Genomic DNA, 23,906 nt, shown 5'->3' with positions numbered 1-23,906 from the left:
GGAGAAATTTCAGAACGAATTTCTGAAGAAATCCCAGAAGGAATCCCTGTAGTTATGCCTGAAGGAATTGCTAGAGGATTCCTGAAAGAATAATTTTTGGATCCGAAGAAAAATTTTAGAGGATTTCCTGAAGAAAATCCTGAAAAAAATCTTGAAGAAATCTCGTGAGAAATGTTGGACAGAATTGCAGGAGAAATTCATGAAGAATCTGATCCTATGGAGATTTTCATGAAGGAATTCCAAAGGAAATTCCTGAAGAATTTCCAGGAAGAATCTGTGTAAAATCTTTGCAAGAATCCCAGCAAGAATCTGTGAAGAAATTTAAGGATAAATTCCTGGAGGAAATTACTAAGCAATCCCGGGAAGAATTAACGAAGAAATCGGTGTAGAATTTCCTGGAGGAATTCCTGGAATAATTTGTCAAGGAATCCCTAGAGACAGGACTACCTAGAGGAATTGCTGGAGGAATCCTTGGAGGAATTCCTAGAGCAATCAATGAAAATAAACCTGGAGGAATCCCAAAAAGAGTTTCTGGGGGAATTCTTGGCGAAACCTCTGGATATATTCCTAAAGGAATCTCCGGAAGAATTCCTGGAGAAATTCCTGGAGGAATCCCTGCAGTTATTTTTGAAGCAATTCTGAAGGAGTTTAGAAGGTATTCATGAAGGAACCACAAGAGAACTCCCAGATCAATCTTAAGAGGATATTCCAAAGGATTTCCTGGAGAGGTTTCTAAACGACTCCCATAAAGAGTTCCTGGAAGAATCTAGGGAGCAAACCCTGAATGCATCTCAGGGAGAAATCCTGAAGGAATCCCAGGAAGAATTCTTGAAAGTGTCCGAAGAGGAATTCCTGAAAAAAAAAACCCAGGGCGATTTTTGAAAGATTCTACGATCCTACTGAGAACTACTTTAACCCTTTGGAGTCGGAGGGGTCAACATAACCTCGACGATAAAACCGAGCATCACAAACGTATTCTAGGCTAGCGAGGTTGCAGCAACAGAGGAGAAATTATTCCCTAAAACCCTTTAAACATTTTTGAAGGAATCCCAGATGAATTTACTGAAGCAATCTCTGGAGGGAGAAATTCCTGAAGGAATCCGATTCTGGAATCGGAATATCCAGAAAAAAACACTTGTTTAATGGAGAGACCTTTAACAGTACAGCTGTTAACGTCCAGGGTGACTAGTAGCGGTTACCCCTGGACCAGATCCAGCAAAGAAGCATTCTTCATTCAGCATATATTAAGGGGACTGTTATGGTATTCTTGTTTTCTTACCCCGCATTAAAACTATGCTGCTGTAAGAAAAAAAAAATCGTGTTCAGTACTGTTCCTTTGAATTCCACTAAGAATTTGCATCCTGTGACAGATACGTATTTCGACCTCAACTGGTCGGCGTTAAGTCAGAGGGGACCAAGTAATAAAATTGACGAAAATTAGATTTTCAGGGCACTTGATTAACCTTCGTCGTGTATTAGGGTCATTATGACCCAAAACGCGATTTCAAGCATTAATCTCTCTTTTGTTAGTTAACTTATCGTAATGAAACTTCTTGACTTTTAATATTTTGCAGAAACGAGTCTTTTGAAAAAAAAAATTTTTCTTAAGGTGAAACCAAAATGGCGCCACAAAAAAAGTTACGAATAATGCATTGGGGTCATTATGACCCAGAAAATCAAACTCTTATAGAATGATGATTTTTTCACCAATTCAAATGACCAAAGTCTTATTTGATAGATAATTACGTCAAGAATGTGTTGATATGTTTAAATAGTGGTTCCGGGATCATTGGCCACCGGGAATCTGCTACACAGGGCACCATGTCGGACATGTGGGATAGCACTACATTTTGCCAGTAGTTGTGGAATATCTCGCATTCTGGACCACCTAGAAGGATACTGTCTTCGGCAAAGTTGCTCAGAATGCTAAGAGCTTTCACATAGGAAACAATTTAGTTCGAGAATCACTCACTGCGTGGCGCTAGTGTTCCTATAAGCTTCCAGTTCAGTCTGAAATTCGTATATCTCGCGTTCTGGACCACCTAGAAGGATACTGTCTTCGGCAAAGTTGCTCAGAAGACTAAGAGCTTTCACATAGGAAACAATTTAGTTCGAAAATCACTCACTGCGTGGTGCTAGTGTTCCTATGAGCTTCCAGTTCAGTATGAACGTCGTATATCTCGCGTTCTAGACCATCTAGAAGGATACTGTCTTCGGCAAAGTTGCTCAGAAGACTAAGAGCATTCACATAGATAACATTTTAGTTTGAAAATCACTCACTGCGTGGCGCTAGTGTTCCTATGAGCTTCCATTTCAGTCTGAACGTCGTATATCTCGCGTTCTGGACCACCTAAAAGGATACTGTCTTCGGCAAAGTTGCTCAGAAGTCTAAGAGCTTTCATATAGTAAACAATTTAGTTCAAGAATCACTCACTGCGTGGCGCTAGTATTCTTAGATGTTTCCAGTTCAGTCTGAACGTCGTATATCTCGCGTTCTGGACCATCTAGAAAGATACTGTCTTCGGCAAAGTAACTCAGAGGACTAAAAGCTTTTACATAGATAACAATTTAGTTCGAGAATCACTCACTGCGGGGCGCTAGTGTTCTTAGGTGCATCCAGTTCAGTCTGAACGTCGTATATCTCGTGTTCTGGACCACCTAGAAGGATACTGTCTTCGGCAAATTTGATCAGAAGACTAAGAGCTTTCACATAGTAAACAATTTAGTTCGAGAATCACTCACTGCGTGGCGCTATTGTTCTTAGGAGTTTCCAATTCAGTCTACATGCCGTATATCTCGTGATCTGGATCACTTAGAAGATACTGTCTTCGGCAAAGTTGCTCAGAAGACTAAGAGCTTTTACATAGGAAAACAATAGTTCAAAAATTACTCACTGCGTCGTGCTAGTGTTTTTAGGAGCTTCCAGTTCAGTCTGATCGTCGTATATCTCGCGCTCTCTACCACTTAGAAGGATACTGTCTTCGACCAAGTTACTCAGAAGACTAAGAGTTTTCATGATGTGATGCTACACACCAAGACGCTTTCAGCCAAATTTTGATAAGCTGAAAGATTAAGCTTTTTCGCTGAACTTTCGGCAAAATTTGCTGAGTTACAGCAAAACGTTGATGGTGATCAGTAGATTTGACTGAACAAATCAGCAAACCTTGCTGAATTTTCATAAATATTTTGCTAAAACTTTTAACTCGGCAAATTTTAGTTATAAAATTTTGGGGTGTATTGTTCTTAGTAGCTGAAAGCTTGATATAATCGTTGTGTATCCGTGTTACAATGTTTGTAAAACCTTCCAAAAAGAAAAGAAGCTTTTACATTGAAAGTTTATTTCAAAATTTTCTCACAACGTGGTACTTGTGTTCTTTGGAGCTGTCAGTTTAATCTCGGGTCATGCAGTTTATTCGGATTTTTTTCAGTTACGACTTTGGATATCTGTGCAGCAATTCCTGAGGTCAGATTTGAGCTGCATGAAATTCTCCGGGTCCGAGGAAAACAACAGAAACCCGTTAGAAAAGTGTTGGCAGGACTTGATTTGGAATACATGAACCTGATTTACCAGCTTTTGTAACGTGTTGTTGTCAAAGTTTGATGTATTATGTACCTTGTTTTCGTTGTCCGCCTTTTGGTTTTGTTGTTCGCCCCTGTCTGTCGTCACCCGCCTTCCGTTTGTCCCCTTCTTGTCGTTGTCTTCCGATAAAGTCCTTTCTTTTTGGTTCCGTTACAGATATGGACAATTTGTCCCATCAATGTTTTTAGAATAAGTAAGCAAAAAATTTTGTTTTAAACCCATAAATCCATCCTTCCCAATTTTATTTTATTTTATTTTATTTTCAATCCTTAACCTTGAAACAGCCGCGAGTACTTCGGCTTCCCAAATTTACATAGTTTTAAGGCAGTAATAAATTGAAAAATGTAAAATCAATGTAATAACAAAAGATTTCGGCTCAGTTATGCCCATGTGGCGCTTGAGCCTTCCAAATATACGAATAGATAAAAAAAATTCTTTGGTGAAAGTTTTCAAGATTTTTTAGGAACTAATGTAACATATGCTTCGGCAATGGCTTTGTGGACTTTTTCAAAAAAATTCTTCTACGGATATTTCTTTGGGAATCCTGTCTGAAAGTTCTTTTTGTTTTTTTTTTACAATTCAATTGGAAAACCCTATGCTTATTACTTTGGGAATATTTTCAACATGCTTTTGGAAACATATGTGCCAATTCTTACTGATTCGGTATTTCTTTTGCAAATCGTTTTGGCGAATTCCGTAAAAGTAACCCTGCGAAAATATGTCGAATTTCCTTTTGGCGGAATTTCTTCAGCAATTTCTTTGAAAATCCTTTCGCAATATTTAGTGGATTTGATCCAAAACTTCATATAAGTTTTTTTGGGTTTTCTATTTCGGCAATTCTTTGAAATTTTGTTCGATAAATCTTTTGGAAATTTCTCAGCAGTAATATTGAAAATTGATTAAAGTTATTATATTTGAAAAAGCCTACAGCATAACTGTGGGGTTCGTGATCGTACTATTAGTAACGTCAGCCTTTTAGGCGTATTGTAAGCCACGAATTTTGGGTTCGATTCCTATCCCGGTCGGGAGAAAATTTTCGCCAAACGGAAAATTCTTCATTGAGCCACTGGATATCTTACAGTCTTACATGTACTCCGTTGTCTAGTGTAAGTTATATACAGTCTGTGGTCTTTGGCTGAAGAAGGTGTGCAAATTTATCAGGCAACTCTTACGGGATTTCCTTTATCAATTTCTTTGGAAGTTTTCTTTTATCTCTTTATTCGGGAATTTTCTAGGCAGGTTCATACCGGCTTTCTTTGGAAGTTTTATCTGCAAACCCTTAGGAAATTTAGCTGATAATTACTTTTGTTATTCTTTCGACAGCTCTTTGCAAAATTGAATTTTTAAAAATTTCTTCAGTATTCTTTCAGCATTGGAAACTCCTTTAGAAAATCCATACAGAATTTCGTTTGTTATTACTTTGGAAATTCAATTAGATACTCATCACAAAATGAAAAAACACAATGGCATGGCCGGAGAAAAGCTCATCGGAATTACCTTAAGAATTTCCAAAAATCAAGGTATTTCCAAGAAGACCATCAAAAATTAAAATTCAGAATATTTCAAGAAGCAATTTCCAAATACGTTTGAATGTTGAAATAGCTGAAGGCACCCTCAAATTACCGAATGACTTTCCAAAGAAATTGCTACTGAAATTTCACAAGGGAATCCTGAAGTAGATTCCGTCTTGAACTAAATTGTTTTCTATGCGGAAGCTCTTAGTATTTCGATCATTTTTTCCCAAGACAGTATCCTTCTAAGTGGTTCAGATCGCGAGATATACAAAGTTCAGACTAAACTGGAATCTCCCAAGAGCACTAGCGCCACATAGCGAGTGATTCTCGAACTAAATTGTATTCTATGTGAAAGCTCTCAATCTTCTGAGTAACTTTTCCCAAGTTACTTTTCTAAGTGGTCCAGATCGCAAGATAAACGACGTTCAGACTAAACTGGAAGCAACCAAGAGCACTAGCGCTACGCAGTGAGTGATTCTCGAACTAAATTGTATTCTAATTGAAAGCTCTCAGTCTGCCGAGTAAGTTTTCGCAAGGCAGTATCCTTCTAAGATGTTCAAAATGTGAGATATAAGACGTTCAGACTGAACTGGAAGCTGCTAAGAACACTAGCGCCACGCAGTGAGTGATTCTTGGACTAAATTATTTGTTCTGAGCAACTTTGCCGAAGGCAGTCTCCTTCTAAGTGGTTCAGAACACGAGATATACGACGTTCAGATTGAACTGAAAGCTCCTGAGAACACTAGCGCCACGCAGTGAGTGATTCTCGAACTAAATTGTTTACTATGTGAAAGCTCTTAGACTTCTGAGCAACTTTGCCGAAGACAGTATCCTTCTAGGTGGTCCAGAACGCGAGATATACGACGTTCAGACTGAAATGGAAGCTCATAGGAACACTAGCGCCATGCAGTAAGTGATTTTCGAACTAAATTGTTTCCTATGTGAAAGCTCTTAGTCTTCTGAGGAAGTTTGCCGAAGACAGTATCCTTCTAGGTGGTCCAGAACGCGAGATATACGACGTTCAGACAGAACTGGAAGCTTATAGGAACACTAGCGCCACGCAGTGAGTGATTCTCGAACTAAATTGCTTCCTATGTGAAAGCTCTTAGTCTTCTGAGCAACTTTGCCGAAGACAGTATCCTTCTAGGTGGTCCAGAACGCGAGATATACGACATTCAGACTGAACTGGAAGCTTATAGGAACACTAGCGCCACGCAGTGAGTGATTGTCGAACTAAATTATTTCCTATGTGAATGCTCTTAGTCTTCTGAGCAACTTTGCCGAAGACAGTATCCTTCTAGGTGGTCCAGAACGCGAGATATACGACATTCAGACTGAACTGGAAGCTTATAGGAACACTAGCGCCACGCAGTGAGTAATTCTCGAACTAAATTGTTTCCTATGTGAAAGCTCTTAGTATTCTGAGCAACTTTGCCGAAGACAGTATCCTTCTAGGTGGTCCAGAATGCGAGATATTCCACAACTACTGGCAAAATGTAGTGCTATCCCACATGTCCGACATGGTGCCCTGTGTAGCAGATTCCCGGTGGCCAATGATCCCGGAACCACTATTTAAACATATCAACACATTCTTGACGTAATTATCTATCAAATAAGACTTTGGTCATTTGAATTGGTGAAAAAATCATCATTCTATAAGAGTTTGATTTTCTGGGTCATAATGACCCCAATGCATTATTCGTAACTTTTTTTTAATGCCCGAAGAAGGTTAAGAATTACTTAAGCTTCTTGGAACATTCACCAAATTTTCTTAATGTTACAATTAACGAGAGTTATAGCACAATTTTCTTTTGATTGAGCTGCAAAAATCGATAATAGTGTGCAGTCAGAGTGGACCATATGCTTGATGTCAAGAAAGTTGAAAAAATATGTATTGGGTTTATCATCAAAATGTGATACGTTTCCAAATCGTGTGACTCCCTAACGCATTTTCTGATGATTATTGATCAAGAAAGCACGTGAAATTCCATTTTATTATGGTTGTTCGCGTCAAGTTTCGGAGTAATTTGCTAAACGTAATTTCCACAGCAGTGTTTATTGTACAGCAGCTTGAAACTAAATTTATTCATATTAGCAATCTTCAAACATTCTTATAACTACTTTTATCGACTTACATTTTATAGTTTCTTTAATCCCTTTTTACCCCTTTCAGGTTCTCTTCGACTGCTCGGGACTCGATTGATGATCTACAATTCGTGACAATAATAAATGTTGGATAATATCTCATTTGCAATCTTACTTACAGCTGTATCCGAAATACCCTATCTAGCTTCCCAGATCTCCAGCTCGTTCTCAATATCGTCCGCTTTTACTCAAACAAAATCTTCACCAAATTGCAAACTAAAACTTTGCACTAGAATTCAACTTTCTATTTCACCAAATTTGCAATGGCCACAATCCTACTAAATGTACAAATCATCTACTACTCTCTCTCTGTTTACATTTTCTGCCTGTCGGAATTCGACGACCTCAATTCGCCTACCTATCACGCACACCATACCGCTGCCCAGCTGTCACCTTCATCTGCGCCGTGCGGACGGTTGCTCGATGTTGGGTTGTCCTAACAATGGTCAATATCGTATTTTACAGATCATCGTGTTGAAGCATATTGTGGCATTTCGACCATGTGTCTCTAAGAAAAATAGTTGAAATTACCTTATTATTCGTAATCCTTTCCAAATCAAAATATGTTTGTTTAGTAGCTATTGGGCATCATATTTAAATGTACCATTACCCGTTTCATGAACAAATTGATTTTACCGATTATTTAAGAATTGTGTACTTGGTTCACTCTGTCTGAACGAATTTTTGAAAAATGCCAGTCCTCTGAATAAATTATTATGATCTGTGTAACTACAATAGTTCAAAAACGTACCGAACTTTGAAAGTATATTCAAAAGTTATTAGCTATTAAATGTTCAAGTTCAGAATTCTTTATTAGCTCATTAATTGACTACCCTTCATGTGATATTGAACTGTTGTACTTGGTCCACTCTGACTGAACGTAAAAATTGAAAATGGTAATCAACAGTGTAATAACAGAAATATCAAATTCAAAACTTCCTGCTCACATTATACACCACTCCTATTAACTGTTGTCCTCCTTGTGCATTATTTTTTCATCAAATATGTAAAAACTTGAGTGTGAACTGTAGTCGGTTGAAGATTTTCCAAAAACCGTTCAGTCAGAGTGGACTAAGTACAATCAATTACTTAGCAATTTCTCGGTTTCATGCTTTATTTCACGCTTTTTCTCGATCAATACAGAGCGATGCTGTGATGAATAGTTATTAAGATTTATGAAAAAAAATCAAGAAAATTTGTTGAAAAGCTCAAAACTTATAAAGTTGCAAACTTTGAAGTCGTTTTTCTAGAAATTAAGTAAAAGACACATGGTCCTCTCTGACTTAACGCCGACCAACTGTAAGGTCGTCTTCAGTGTCTTGTACTTGACTCGACTTTTTTCGAGTCGAGTCGAGTCAAGTACAAGACACTGAAGACGACCTTGCAGTTGAGGTCGAAATACGTATCTTTTAAAGGATGCAAATTTTTAGTGGAATTCAAAGGAACAGTACTTAACACGATTTTATTTTTACTTACAGATATTCCCCTAACAAGCCTAGGTTCAATATTATATGCTGTTGTGTTGAAAGATCCCGTCTATAAGATTCTAACAAAAATATAATGTAATTATAACAAACCATGATATGTACAACTCATTGTGATATAATCATGTTTAACATGCATTGGTGTTTAAAATATTATAGCTCAATTGTATCATATTATGTTGCAAATGTTGATCAACAACTCATTGTGAAATAATTTAGTTCTGATTCTTCGATATTCAGAACATAATTTTACACAATTGTATCAAAATATGATATAGACTGTTTCAGAAATTATAAATACACTTTGTTTCTTGAACTATATGAACTTTTCTAATGATTTTTATCAACTTCTTTCAGAATATAGCATATTGTACTCCATATTTTTATATTTCCTTTCAATTGTCTTGATATTTTAAATAACAGTCGAGTTTTCTAACAAATAACAAAATTTTTCAAATTTGCATTTGCACAAAGGTGTTTTTTAATGATTTCAACATTTTTTATCATGAAATACCAAAAATTATCTAAATTTTTATCACATTCGCTTTTTCAACAAGTTGTCTAAAGAATGGCTTGATCAAAATTTGGGAATAATCGATAAAGGCTTTTCCACAACATTTTATCGGAGATCAAGTTTCTTATTTTTTAAGGTTTTCTACGGAACATAAGAACTACTACACAGTTTCTTAGCTTCCTGAACGCATTTAATCTAAACAAACTTATTTTTTCAGCTCATTCGATCCTTCAGATGCCAAAGCTTATCATACCATAAAAACGAATGCAGTAAGCAATAATTAAGACATTCGTTTGCTTAACGTTTGTTGCTACTAGTGTTGTTGAGAAATTTGAAACAAAAAAATTTGTATTGAGAAGGCCCGTAATGGTGGTTCTTGATCAAATATTCCAGTAAAAATTACTCTTACCAATCGAGAAATACCTTTTATTATCGATACAGCAATTTTTATTGTGTTTGGAAATTAAATATTTTATCTGTGAGAATGTTTTCTTTTCTACTATGCTACATTTTTTGACCGCTTTGTGCATCTTCAAATTTTAATCATCTAGCTTACAGAGCTTTATTTTTTAACTTTTACCAGAAACATCCACAAAATTGGTATTATTTGCTTCGTTAGCATATTTACTATAAGATCTAGAAGAAACCTTTTTGGATATTTTGCTCAAATTGAAATGGCAGTTAATCGTTAGTGTATTTATAATTTCTGAAACAGTCTATAGAAACTAGTTTTCTTGAACCTAAAATTTATATCATATTGTGTTATAATTTTGTTATGATTATAACAAAATAGGTTATTAATTTGATTAGACCGGTGTACTTTTTGTTACATTTTAATTATTTTAAAATCATCCTGCATCTAGTTTACAACAAAATTAGTTATAGAAAAATTTCATATCATCATAAACTTGATATATTTTTCTAGTCGGGATAGGCTGTCAGCTTGAGCCGCAGTTCTGTTGGCTACGAAAACATTGCGTTGGTGGGATAGATATGCCCCTTCCTTGCATATATCCAGCGAAACGATGCCACAAGTAAAAAGTGACTAGTCTCGCCTCACTTACGGATCACCATACACATTATATTCGGTAAATCAACACACTACTGTCATGGTAAACTGTGAAAATCCTTTTTATTCCGTACACATAACATTAAAAGGTAAATTATTATTCTTGCTGCGGAAGTCTCAAACCGTTTGATCTTATTTTGAAAGCGTTCTACTAAAGCGAACTAAGCCCTAGCCGGTGCAGTGTGTCGCTCATTTTCCCACCTACTGAATTCACGAGCCCCATACAAATCTACACAATCATACAAGTTAGTAGTACCTACTTTTTTGTTTATGTAACATTTGCTCTCACGTCCCTCCTTCATCGTTGTCGCCCGAGCTTTCCGGAACCTACAGCACCAGCAAGCGCCAGTGGAGAACAAAGCATAAAAAACTGTCGGCAAAATATAAACAGACGACGCGAATCAACAGTTTTCCCAGCAACGACGACGCCATGTGGGAAAAGGTGGCTAGTAGTGGTGGCGTCGCGACGGAAAACAGAATCATCGGCATCAGCTGCATTTTGTAAGTGGACGAACAATCGTGAACTACGGATTTTGTGTCTCCAACATTTATCAGTCTCTGTAGTAATGAACAAAAATCCGTTTGAAAATAATCGTGGATGTAAGGTTTACAGAGAATATTTAGTCCTAGTAAACAAGGAAGTTGTTAAGTTAGTTAAGTTTCGACCAAATGAGTATTAAGAAATGCCAAAATGAAGGATTACATATTGTTTTCATGGAATGTTTTCCTGTATATTTGAGATTATAAATGCGGAAAAATCTTTTGCCCGCATTCATTTGGCGGCTCCCATGCCACGCGTTCATTCTCAACCGTCGTCCGAACGTGTGCCCCGAAATTCGAAAATTCACCACCACCACACGATTCCAATTCGTCTTCGCGGTCGGCCCCCGACCATAGCGGGCCGGATGCTGGGCTTCGGTCGAGATGAAACCATCGGAAAAGGATCAGTTCTGTTCGAAGCTCGCGTGGATCCGGTCGTACAAGTGAAAAGTGTCCGGGTTTCGGCCCTCATTGTGGTATATCTAGTGGGTGTCCCCTGAGGATAGAGACATTCCTCCGGTTGTCTAACGGTCGGTCGTCGCAATAGATGGGTACGTGGTAGGCTCGACAACACACGGGAGATGTAAGTGCTAAAGTGCTGTTCCCAAGTGGTCAATTAGTGAGCGTGAATTAAATTAACTTGGGCTTGGGGGCATGACAGGGTGCAACTATATTTAGTGTGGATGCTTACGAGGAAGAATTACTGCAGTGCATGGATCATTGACCAACGGCGTCGTCGTTTGAGAAGGTGGATTACAATCAGAAGTGGTGGGTGGTGCTGTTCTGCGTTCGATGGGGGCGTGTTGAGTGATGCTTTTTGGCGGGGTATGCCAAAAAGCTGGGCGTAATTAAGAGTGTCTAAGAAAAATGCTGTCAAAGGGGAAATTGATTCCATTATCCCATTAGTGCTGAACCATCGCATCGTCGGAAGGTGTGAAGATTTAAAGCACCTGTTGAAGGGTGCGATTAAATGAGCGTCGGGTGCATTTGTGTGTTCGGTCGGGTAGCTATAAATGGATTACTGGAACGTATGAATAACTCAAGGTGAGGAAAGAAACCATTATTTCGATGTTTGTGGTGATTTTTAATTTGTTCGGCAAAAAAAAGCAGGAAGATTCTCTTTTTTAGTTCCTAAGTGCTTATTTTCTAAGAAAGTTATAAATAAAATGATGTTCAAAACAGAGTGCGTCAAATTTATTGCTACTCACCTTGAGATTGATTTTTTTAAATCGGTTAAAAATTCATCCAGGATTTCTTTTGATGCTTTTCCAGACATTTCACAGAAAATCCTACTGGAAAATAAATCAGAATTTCAATTATAAACGTATCATTGACTTCAGATAAAATTCCTTAAACAGTTTTTGTAGGAATTTACGCCAAAAATTGCACAATATAATCTCCATTAATCAGTGATGTTTCGTGAGAAGCTGATTCCAGAATATTGTCGAAATTTCTTTTGGCTGGTATCCCATAGCAATCGCGCTAGAACTTTTCTTGTAAAGTTTAACAAAAAAAAAATGATAATCGATCAGCAAGTTCTCCCGAGGTTGCATCAAGGATATTGCTATTTTTTTTTTTTTTGAGCTTTCGCAGATACGACCAATCTACTATATCTATGGAATTTGACTGGTTTATCATTGTTTCAAAGCGTCCTATGATTTTGAAGTAACTTATTGCATTCTTTTCCCGTTGCGTTATTATGAAAATTTGGGACGAGAAAACTGCTTTCTCTGGGGCCCGTTGCAAAGCGGTAACATGTTCAGTTCATAAGTGGATAGTCATGGGTTCGACCCCAGCCCTGGCACTTTAAATTCTTCAGCTTCTTTTCCCCCCGAGAGCGGCTGGCATTAATTCCCTTCTGGACTAATAGCTCTAACGGACCCCGATAATTAGATATCGGCGAACGGCAACTCATAATGGACTCTCATTCGGACTGGGAAATGATCATGAGCCACGTGATTATCCTGCAGGAAGTGAAAGCAGTGCATAGGCAACCAACCCAAGCAACACACCTTGTTATAGAAAAGCTTTTCGTACTTCTCCATAACATTTTCCTGTCATGGAATAAAGGTGCGGCAACATGTTCCGTGACTTTTGCATGACCGAAAAAGCGCAAGAATTTTGTCTTCTGCAACATATTATTGTTACGCAAAAGTTGTGATGCAACCTTATGATAACAAACAAACATGTTAGCGAAATACAAAATTCTAACATCAGCTGACAACTTTTTGCGGGAAATTATCATAAACGCACGTATACAGGAAAAGGCGATTGATTTGGTTTTATCTTGTAAGCATGTCGTCAGAAAAGAGTAAACAAGTTTACAAGTTTACGGTCATTTTTACGTTGATTAGAACGGCAGGGGAGATTTACGGCTAAGGAAACAACGACTAATGGCTACCTATCAACTATTGAGGCGAAGAAGAATCACAAATCACAAGGTAAGCTAAGCAAATATTAGCTGAAAAACGTTCTGCAAGACGGCTTGCTTCTCTGCTCGCCAGCTGGCGAGCAAAGGAGCCAGCCGTATTGAAAAACATCTGAGTGGCCAGCCAGACAAGGATTCAATCGAAACCTGGTCAGAATTGCCAAGCTCCAATTTCAGCAATACTCGCTAGGTCGTATTTATGAAATAAACTCTAGCCAATGAAGTCCATAAGTCAGATTCGGAGAAATCCACTTTGACAGCGAGACGCAAAATTTGTTTGTTTTTTGAAAACATATTGGCAACATTATTTTAGGTGCAAATGTTTCCTGAAAACTATATATTAACTGAAGATGTTTCGAAGAAACTCATAAAATGGCTAAAATATAAACGACTCATAAGAAAGTGATCATTCTTCATAAATAATTCCTAAAGTGCCAGTGAAGAAACAGGGGTGTAAGCAGTCATAAATTACAAAAGTTCCATAAACAAATAAAAAAATGCATAAATAAATCAAAAGTTTCCATAAATAATTGATTTTTGTGCAATTAAAAAAGTCAAAAATGCAATGAATAAATCAACTGTTGCAATAAAAAAAGCCATTTTTTCCACCAAATAACTTCGAATTTTCCATAAATAAATCCGATTTTTCCATAATAAATTAGAACATTCACAATAAAAAAAATATCGAAGAAGCAATAAATAATTTAAAAAGTGCAATAAATGAAAAAATAAATTATCAATAAATGTCAAGAAACGAGCAATAAACGTAAATGCATTTTGAGCCAAAAAAATACATAGACCATGCGGCGAAGCCGCATAGAGGATTGAGGAACTGAGGCGGCAGAAGGCCGCCGAAGTTTCCGATATCCGATGAACTGCAACTGCATCGTTTCGGTTCTAGGCAAACCACAGATCCAAGAATTTGCCCGGTATAATGCAAACATAGATGTTATCCCTTTTTTAGGTCCGACGAGCGATAGCGAGTTCGGACAGCAAGCGATTGCTCGGTAAATTGCAATCATAGTTAGGCAGGCTTTTCAGTCGTTACAGTCATATAACAGCACCAACATTTCAAAAGGGCGTAACTGCATTTACAACCAATGCCTTCTCACAAAGCCTCGGAGCGTATCCCATCCCTCTCGAGCAATCTACTAGCACAAATAGAAAGATAAAATCCTCCTCTTTCGATTAATGGATGTGAATTGCGTGAGATGTATGAAATACGACCCACAGCTCTGTGAGAAGGCATTGGTTGCAAAAGCAGTTACGCCCTTTTGAAATGTTGGTGCCGATAAGTGCGATTCAGCATTTCACTGCCTCATACTTTCCTGCATTTGTTTTTCATGGGTAATTTAGTCATTTTTTATTGCATTTTTTGAATTTTTTATTGCTTTTTCGATATTTTTTTATTGTGAATTTTCTAATTTATTATGGAAAAATCGGATTTATTTATGGAAAATTCGAAGTTATTTGGTGGGAAAAATGGCTTTTTTTATTGCAACAGTTGATTTATTCATTGCATTTTTGACTTTTTTAATTGCTCGAAAATCAATTATTTATGGAAACTTTTGATTTATTCATGCATTTTTTCATTTGTTTATGGAACTTTTGTAATTTATTACTGCTTACACCCCTGTTTCTTCACTGGGACTTTTCGAATTATTTATGGGAAATTTTGTATTTATTATGGAACGTTTAATTGTCTGCCCTCATAAAATACTCTTAGATAACATATTTTGGAGTTTCTTCATCTGCAACTTGTTTCGATGTGTTACTTGGGAATTCGATATAGAAGAATTTGAATAGATTACATTTAGGCTTTGTAGAAAATGTAACTGCTGCTATCAATTGTAACTGCTAACGTAGTGCCCAAGTGAACAATAGAGTAATGAATAAGGTAAAGCAGTTGGGAATAATAAAAAACTGCTTCCCGAACTTCAACCTTAAAGTAGGCACTAGTTGTCCAAGGTTCATTCTGCAAAAACGGCAAAAAATCTTGAGAAAACTTGGCAGAAGGTGGAGGGGTAGTGGGGCACTTCAATAATGGGAGGGGTTTTACCCCCAGAACCCTTGTGCATGGGCTTGCCTCGAGAGTCATGACACCCCACATTTGCATATCAGGTTCTGAAGACGATTAAAATTTCATAAAGTTTGAAATTAGTTTTTAACAGATTATTTTCATAATCATTGTTTATTATGTTCAGATTCACCCAACTGGAAAATCGATTTATATCTAATAAAAGCAATGCAATATATTCTTTTTGACAAATTGAAAGTTTTTGAAAATCGATTCTTCATACGTTTTGAACGGGGATTTGGACTTGGGGCTAAAGACTTGAAACGTCAATAAACGCATTAGGCAAGACAAAGTTTGCCGGAGTCAGCTAGTATAATTTAAAGCCCAATGAAGTTTACTTCATTTCTCTCATGTGCATTTCTTAATGAAATGGCGTTCGATATGGCATAGTTTTTTTTTTTTTAATCATGATATCTTATAAAAAGCTGAGGTTACCGTATACATTTAAAAATTATAAATTTGAGAATTATAACACAATATCATTTTGAAAACTTCATTTCAGTTAAAACGAAAATATCAATCTAGCACAGGGGTTCTCAAACTTTTGCAGCTTGCGACTCACTTTGGATTTTCATTGAATTTGGCGACCCATCAAAATATATGCTGATGGGTCAAAAGTTATTTTTGAAAATTTTGGTTGAATTTTTAATAAATACATTTTATTGCGTTCATTGGTTTCGATAAACCTACGTATTGAAGCTCTCAATCTTTCAAATGTTTGGTTTTTTAGTTTACCGTGCTGTTTTTTTTTTTTTGTAAAAGTCCAAATAAAGTTTCGGTGCCCAAGTGAACAGCCACAGTGCACCCTTTGTTTCAAGAATTTGAAATATGTTTGTAAGTTTCTAATACAAATTTGAAAACACTGGTTAATGCAACAATACAAAACATCACAGATCTTAGGAATACTATCATATATTAAAAAAAAAATAATCCTTAGAACAAAAGTAATGATTGAAAATATTATGGCAATTAAATTCTTCGGTGAACTTTAAAAATATCAATTAATTAAAAAAAAATATTATCATGCATTTTTCATCGTGCTTTCTAAGACAAAAAAATAAATCTTTCAAACAGATCAGGTACTTTTCTGTATTCATGGTATTTATTGTAACCACTGTTCGCTTGAAACCAGTTTTTAGCTGTTCTAATTTCTGTAAAAAGTCATATTATCAAAATTTATAAAAAATTAACAGAAGGTAAGTTTTACCATAAAAATAAAAAAAAAGTCGGCAGATTTTTGGTGGGTCGCAAAATCTTGGGTGACATTATAATTAATTTGCTAATTAACCTATGAAAACTGTTTTTGTTGGCTACCTTCAAATTTACAAATTCTCTCTTGAAGAATCGGCAGAACTATATCTGGAAATAAGGTTCTTCTTAATTCTATTCATAATTTCTGTATTATTAATCTTGGCATGGAATGTATCGAATATTGAAACTATTTTCTGAGTTCTGAAATATGAGTTTCAATCAGAAGATTATAGTAAAACTTTAGTTTTTATTTGTGTTCTCTGCAAAAAAAAATCAGTTCAAATTTGGTTTGCAATTAACATTTTCCTTTACATTTACACATCAAGTTCAGCAGTTAAATTATCAAAACATATTGGAAATATCAAAAATTCAACAAACTTCGACAAGAAACCAACGAAAATTTGGAAATATCCACCGACTTTTTTTTTATTGTTATGGTAAAACTTACCTTCTGTTAAATTTTTTATAAATTTTGATAATCTGACTTTTTACAGAAATTAGAACAGCTAAAAACTGGTTTCAAGCGAACAGTGGTTACAATAAACACCATGAATACAGAAAAGCACCTGATCTGTTTGAAAGATTTATTTTTTGTCTTAGAAAGCACGATGCAAAATGCATGATAATATTTGTTTTTATTAATTGATATTTTTAAAGTTCACCGAAGAATTTAATTGCCATTATATTTTCAATCATCACTTTTGTTCTAAGGATTATTTATTTAAAAAAAAATTATGATAGAATTCCTAAGATCTGTGATGTTTTGTATTGTTGCATTTACCAGTGTTTTCAAATTTGTATTAGAAACTTACAAACATATTTCAAATTCTTGAAACAAAGGGTGCACTGTGGCTGTTCACTTGGGCACCGAAACTTTATTTGGACTTTTACAAAAAAAAAAAACAGCACGGTAAACTAAAAAAACCAAAAATTTGAAAGATTAAGAGCTTCATTACGTAGGTTTATCAACACCAATGAACGCGATAAATGTATTTATTAAAAAAAAAATCAACCAAAATTTTCAAAAATTACGTATGACCCATCAGCATATATTTTGATGGGTCGCCAAATTCAATGAAAATCAAAAGTGGGTCGCAAGCTGCAAAAGTTTGAGAGCCCCTAGTTTAGGGGAATGGTGTTGAGAGTGATGCTGCTACGAAAGTTAATGTACTCTCCGTTTTAGATGGCGTTTGTTCTCCTGGGATAGGGCACAGGCATTTTTTCATGTGTCCTGGTTTCACAGCCTAGGCTTAAGCGCCATTATTCGCTCTCTGAAACGAGAAAAAAGAAATGATCCCTTACCGAACTGAATTGCGATGCGTTGCATGGCGTGGTGAATTGTTATACAATGCTACTTGTTTTATTACCATGTCATCGAGAAATTGGACCAAAACTTTGAGCTGATATTGATGACGACGGATGGCACAAATCAAAAGAAAAATACTGAAATATAATTGAGGAACATAATACTGTGTCCATGTATTTCAGACGACTACAGAGCTAGTTAGACGAGAACAAGGAATTTTGTTGGGCCTCAAAATTGAACAGACACTTTTAATAAATCAGTGTCGTATTCATTGTCGAAAACGATCTTTAACCCTAAAAGGGATACCTTCATGGCCTCAGTTTCTTCACCACGCTGAGTGTGTTCCATCAAAGACGAGCTCTGAAAGGCGCCTGGACCCCAGGTATCCCTTTTAGAGTTAAAAACGTAAGGCACTAAACAGCAGAATAACATGTACCGCCCATAGACACAACCGACACAGTTTCTATTTTCTAAGCAGAAAAAAAATGCTAAAATTAATAGGATTTAGGTAGTGGTAGAATTTCAAATGCACTCTTTGAAAGTATTGTTGATTGTTTGGGAAATTCCTAGATTCTCTAGAGAAACGCTTTTGGTGGATACCTTAACCCTCCTTTGGCATTTAGACCCAAACCGTACACTACGTCAGCGAGCTTAAAACATATGGGTGACTCATAGAAGAATTTGTGATGGAAAATTTACGTTAATTCTTTGAAATTCCTAACACAATCTCTGCAAAATGTCATATGTTTTCAAGGAATTTGAACAACTTATGGATAACTGACGCTGAGGAAGATTACAAGTGATAGTCGAAATACGCATATCTGTCAAAGGATAAGCAAAATAGGACGGAATTAAAAGGTACAAAACTGATTACACTTATTCGGAGAGGGTATTCTGCTTAGAGAGATCGAAAAGTCGGTACAAGTTAATATTTGGCCTTATTTTGGTAGAATCTGAATGGTTACGGGATGGTATGTACAAGAGGAATCCGGATAACATCAAACTACTTACTAGAATTACGTTTAAACAATCTTTGTAAAACACGTTGAGGAATTTCTACAGAAATCTCTGGAAAAAAAAACGACTACTACTTGAGGCGATGACGTTGGATCACAAAAAAAAAAAATACCAGTGAGAATCCCATATAACCTAAACCAAACCCTTACAGAAAATCCTTGAAGAAAATCTAAAATTTGTTTATATAATCTGGAAAATTTATTCTGAAAACCAATATGTTGTTGACTCTTTAGAGCTTTTGATGGGTTGAGGATGGAAGAAAATGTCGCTGGAAGAATCAATGGTTTAAAGTCAATACAAGCATTACAGGAAATCATAAAGAAGTTACGAAACTCTGACATTTTCCGTAAAAAAAAAGTAAATTTTCATAGACTTTTGCTACTTTTCTTCTGTAAAATTGAGGGTATGAATATACCACAATGCCCCTCCACTAGAACTTTTTGCATAGGATCTAGGATAGGATGTGACAACAGAAATTCGCCTGCCTTGTTATTTGTTTTCGTTCGATTTCGTCGACCCTGGGTAATCCAGTGCTGCCACTTTTCTTTAATCCTAACCTTTCAAACGATTTGAATTTAATGATTGAAGTTTGGATGCACATTTCACACCGTAAATCATTAATTGCAATTAGAATAGCATAACTTGCAAGTAAAATTGATTTCAAACGAAAATATCTTTCATTATTAGTAAAATATAGCAAACATTCAATTGATTTTGAACCAAATCAATGGTATTTATCAATGTTCAGACATAGCCCAAGTAACAATCAGCATGCCTTCATGTTTTATCCTGGTTTTATACGAGTATGTTACAAAGCTGGTTGTTGTAAATAAGTTTTATGTGGTAGTTTTTTACTTTGAACCTTTGGCGTTCCATAAAACTATCATATAACTTTTGCTATAAACATCTTCAATTAAAGACTTGCAAGTAGACATGAATTGGTTTTATCATTATTATATACCATTTCAATAAAACTTGCATTTGCGGTTGTTGTCGGAGAGATTTTTTTGTAAACAAACACACAAAACTGTGAGGCAATGCATTAAACCAGCAAAAGATTTCGTGGCCGTAACATAAACCAAAAAAATGCTGTGATAAAACCGCTAGTTCTATCATGAGCTCAGTTATGACTACCTCAGGAGGGTTAGCCCTATTGGAGGAATCATTAGGAACACAGAGTTTTATCAGAAAAATATGTCGCCTAGCTGGGATAATTCATGTAAATACAGAAAAATTATTACTCAATTTTATGATTTCACGTACAGCTTAAGATCAAATTAAACCATACAACACGTTTCCGTCATTTTATTTTGTCAGAAAAATTACATAATGCCTTTTAAACTCCGCTGTGTTGAAAAAACCTTTTTGCATTTAACTTCCAAATTTTGCATAGTTTGTGTGGCGCACTTAGTTTTTGTCATTATCACAGTCACATTCACCACAAATTTTCCGTGGCATTTCTCCTGACACGTATTAAATAGGAAAACAAATCTGAATTCCATATCTGCATCTTTCCAATTGATGGCTGGATAAACAACCAAGCATAACTTATTCTAACGATCGAACATTGAGAGTGAAAAATAATCAAAACAATTATTCGACAAGTCAGAAGATGGTTTTATTTAGAAAATTGATAAAACTATGATACAACCCGAAATCCTAAGCCGGTTTGCATACGAAGTCCTGTAGACCCTAATAAGACTGGACCAACTAGCCAGAACGTGGGCTTATTGAGGCATACAAGAACTCGAGAACATTTTCAAGTCGGCATCAATGGTTTTATGTTTGGGATTTTTGAATCGCTAAAAAACTTTGATAAAATTAAAATCGTTACTTGGGATATTATGTCCATCGGCAAAAGTAAGAAAACTTTAATGTTAATTGTTTTTTATGTATGTAAAAAGAAACATGAAATGCATTTTTTGTGATGGGAATCCAATAACACCAGTTTACAACATTTTTGAACTCGGTAAGCTGATGATCATTTTAAGTGTAGAATCATGCCCTGAGCTCGAAAATGTAAAGGAAAAAAATTACAGTGGAATGTTTTTTTTTTTAATTTAATTTAAAGATGAAATCTAAACTAGGGTAAGAAATCAAAATTTGAACTAGTCAAAATGTCATCTTAATTTGAACTATTTTGAAATTCATTGAAATGACGTACTTTTTGGGCAAATATTGTCCCGAAAAAGATGTTAAACAGTTTTCCGTAATATAATCTGATAACATAAGCTTTAAAAGCATTGAAAAAAGCGTTTTTGCCATCGAAAATAGGCAACTGAAAAATCACTGTGATTTCACCTATTTCCCCCCAGAGAAAGTCCATTTTCGGTGCACTCATACAGCTCATGCATTGTATCACACGCAATAAGTGAATACGTCAAATGGAAGCTTATTTATCGTAGAATCGACCAACCGAATAATATTCCACATTATTTGTCATAAAATTATCAAATTTAAGTGATTCTTACTTGGAGAATGTTATCTTAAGTTGAACCATTTGTAATCTAAATTTGAACTAGTAAACGGGGGTGAGCATCTAGTGTTGGCCTGTAGATCGCGCTAGTGGTTGCTTTGTTCACTCTTGGGGGATGAAAAATTCCAAATTTAGTTTCCAAATTCCTGAAGAATTTCGAACATTCTGAGTTGAGATTCCACTGCCTTATGAAAAATATGTATGAGAATTAGCAGATTCATGTGATTTTTAATTGTTTAACATGGAATTGGCTGTTTTATGAGTTGCTCGAGCTGCTGCCGCCAGTATTTCAAATTAAGATTAAAATTGGTTCAAATTATGATTACGATGGTTCAAATTAAGATTAAAATCATTGTTGATGAAAAATCGAATATTTCAATGAAAATCGGTGCAAATACAAACTTTTTACCATTTAACAGAAAGCTTATACCCGTGGCTTTCATGTACATACGATTTTGCCGTAGTAAATTATTTCCATGTGGGAGAAAAAATCACTTAAAATTTGTACTGCTTCAGAAAGCCGCAATTTGGTTCAAAGTTTGAATACCTACCCTATTTGTTTTTTTCAATTTTGTAAAAAAAATCAGAGAGATATCTTAGCTTTCTATTAACGGCAAAATGATTGAAAAAATGATTAACTGTAACGCAAAATATTCCAATTTTAATAAACTCCATATTTAAAAAAATGTAGACCACGTTTTTTTTGGTAAAACACAAATGCTGTTCTACTTAATTTTTAAGTGTGAATGTTTTTAGGTTTCTGCTGCTCAACCGGCTCTACCCCATTTGGCATAATGCCATTTGACATAATGCCGTTTGGCATAATTCCATTTGGCATAATGGCGTTTGGCATAATGCCATTTGGCATAAAAGCCATTTGGCATAACCGCCATTTGGCATAATGGCCATTTGCCATAACAAATATTATGCACATTCTTAACAAGAAGGCTGTTCTTTGTGTTATGCCAAACGGCATTATGCCAAATGACCATTATGCCAAATGGACTTTATGTCAAATGGCATTATGCCAAACGGCGTTATGCCAAATGGCATTATGCCAAATGGGGTAGAGCCGATCAACCCGGGTAGAGGTGAATGGCAAACCAAAAACAAAAAAATAACAAATTTTATTGTCATAACTAATTTTGCTATTCATAAGTTTTTCATGAACAACATAACAATAGCATAGTTTGATATCACATCAAAATATGCCATTTGAGGGATATTTCATCGATTTTGAGCTGAGCATATCAACAAATTCTACAGGTTTCAAGCTTTCAGGGACTTTTTTAAGATCATTTTTACTGTTCGCGTACAAAGTACATGCGAATAGTACATCGTCCCGCCACCTATACGTCAGCTTGTGCTTTCTCACAGCATCAAGCAATTACGATCCTTCCATACTGCTATCATCATGGCCCCCATCGGAAAGTGCGATCTTTATCTTCCGGCAACCTTTCAATATGGAGACACCATGTATAAAAGCCGAATGATAATCGTGATCGGGTCTCTTTCTGCGACATCGACAATTGTGTAGTCATTAAAGTTTGAATTTGTAGTGAATTAGTTTTGATCAATAAATAAGTAGTTAAAGTTAATAATAAGTGGACTGAATAAAGTTATGATGTGAACTTACCTGTGTTGAACCAATATAAGTGTGTAAAGGTGCCTGAAAAGAAATAAAGAATAATTTACCTTGCGAACCAAATACGTCCCCGTCGTGAGCAGTAGTAAACTTCTTTTGAGCACAGAATCGCTGTTCTACTTGAGATATCGACATTTACTATGAAACTATACATTTTGTATGGAATGAAAAATTGGTGAAAAACTTTAAACCTCATTTACTCGAAAATGGGTTTTTGTCACTTACACTTCTTTGCTTCTATCCCTCTCATTTACTTGTCATTTATCAAATAATTTAAAAATTGGAGAAATAATTACTTAATGTCTGATTTTGTTATAATTTATTTTGCAATAATTAAGATATGAATGACGAGTTTGATTGAACCATCTCAGTTGTAACAGCATAATGAGAAAAAGTGGATTTTAGTTATTATAATGGTAACTTATTCCTCGGAGATTTCGGCTTTCAGTCAAAGAAAAGCGTTGATTTTCTTATCTCATCGCCGCCAACGCTTCGATCCAGATGTTGGGATCATCTTCAGGGCTAGAAATTGTAGAAGATCCCAACATCTGGATCGAAACGTTGGCGATGAGATAAGAAAATCAACACTTTTCTTTGACTGAAAGCCGAAATCCCCGAGAAATAAGTCAACTTCCCATTCGAACCTCTACAAGTATAATGAAAACTTTTGCTATTTGTTTGAAATTGCATTCCATCCAGAAAACTTATGTTTTTTTAATTTATAGGAATAAACAACTCAATATACCCTTCTTTTGGTTGACAAGCGAATAAATTATTTTGATATTTTTCTGTTTCAATAGCTTAATAATGGTAAATTTTGCGATTCTAAATCTTAAATTTTTTGTTGTTCTTGGTTTATA

The 23,906-nt window shown here is 35.7% G+C and overlaps 1 protein-coding gene across 3 annotated transcripts in view; it reads left to right on the top strand.

Moving 5' to 3' along the window:
* Window positions 1-11,243: 11,243 nt before the first annotated feature.
* The window catches only part of LOC109421548 (potassium voltage-gated channel protein Shaw), a 289,085-nt gene continuing 276,422 nt past the window's right edge, over window positions 11,244-23,906 (top strand). For 2 of the 3 annotated variants that reach the window (XM_062849685.1, XM_029871246.2), the window contains exon 1: window positions 11,244-11,429. The gene's annotated coding sequence lies outside the window, so the exon portion shown is untranslated. The remainder of the gene's footprint in view (window positions 11,430-23,906) is intronic. The other variant, XM_029871247.2, reaches the window with a different exon arrangement.

The sequence above is a fragment of the Aedes albopictus genome, chromosome 2 (genome assembly GCF_035046485.1).
Source record: "Aedes albopictus strain Foshan chromosome 2, AalbF5, whole genome shotgun sequence".
NCBI classification, from domain to species: Eukaryota; Metazoa; Arthropoda; class Insecta; order Diptera; family Culicidae; genus Aedes; species Aedes albopictus.
This window is presented reverse-complemented; position numbering and strand designations above follow the sequence as displayed.